The sequence below is a fragment of the Trachymyrmex cornetzi genome, unplaced genomic scaffold (genome assembly GCF_001594075.2).
Source record: "Trachymyrmex cornetzi isolate Tcor2-1 unplaced genomic scaffold, Tcor1.1 scaffold45, whole genome shotgun sequence".
NCBI classification, from domain to species: domain Eukaryota; kingdom Metazoa; phylum Arthropoda; class Insecta; order Hymenoptera; family Formicidae; genus Trachymyrmex; species Trachymyrmex cornetzi.
The window spans coordinates 617,269-618,410 of record NW_017299289.1 but is presented as its reverse complement, the minus strand read 5'-3'; the positions used below and the strand labels follow the sequence as shown (position 1 = coordinate 618,410).

General features: G+C 40.2%; 1 protein-coding gene across 1 annotated transcript in view; it reads left to right on the top strand.

Annotated features, from left to right (window-relative positions):
* The window catches only part of LOC108764708 (fibrillin-1), a 14,833-nt gene that overhangs the window by 6,409 nt on the left and 7,282 nt on the right, over positions 1-1,142 (top strand). The window lies entirely within an intron of this gene.

The window sequence follows — 1,142 nt, the reverse complement described above, 5'->3', positions numbered from 1 at the left end:
TCAAGCTCTCGAAGTGTCTGCTTCACGCTTTTCGCGACATGCGGTCGAACGTTATCATGCAACAAAATGACTTTGCGTCAATTGTTGGCTACGGATGATCTTTTTTGCATCAATTCGTCACTCAATCGGTATAATTGCTGTTTGTAGCGATCAGCTGTAACGGTTTCATTTGGACCCAAGAGTTCATAATACAGCACACCTTCCTGGTCCCACCAAACGCACAGCAAAGTCTCATGCCCGCGAATATTCCTCTTCGGCGTTAAAGCAGATGGTTGGCCGGGATCCACTCATGATTTTTTCCGCTTGGAATTATCAAAATAAATCCATTTTTCATCGCCAGTCACGATGAGCCACAAAAAACTCTTTTTTCTTTACCTTTAAGCAAACAAGTCGCAATAGTTAAACGATTCGAAATGGCATTTTCTGACAACTCATGTGGTAGCCATCTCCTTTCCTTATGGATCTTTCCCATGGCATGCAAGCGTTTTGAGAACTGCGGCCTTTGGAGTAACATTTAACTGTTTCGATAACTCTAAAAACGTTTGAGCTGGATTCTCATCAAACAATTCTTGCAGCTCGACATCTTCAAATTTTTTCGGCTGTCTTGGACGTTCTTTGTCTCTCACATCAAAATCACCGTTTCGGAAGCGTTCAAACCAAACTCTACATGTTTTTTCCGATGGAGTTTCATCACTATACATTTCGGATAATAAGCGATGCGCTTCATCTGCGGTTTTCTTGAGGTCGAAGTAGCGAAGAAGCACACGTCGGAAAAACAGCTTATCGCGATTAATTTTCAATCGATTGGAAAATCTCTTTGGCGTCGAGAAATCTAACCTGTGAGGATTGAATCACTTTCAGCGATGTCTAAACTACAAAAGACATATGACTTCATCGTCGAAACTCGCCAGCGTTGGAGCCAGCACCCTCTAGTAACGAGCGATAGGAATTAAGTTTAACACCTAATATAATAATTGGAAAGATATTAATATTAAAAGTACCAGGTATGTAAATATGAAACCGGAATTTTTTAATAGAAAATACACGTTTATTGCAGGAAAATGATAAAAAATATTTTATTCGAAATATTGCCCATCGCTGCTATACATTTTCCCCACCTGTCTGACAATTTGTGGAAGCCA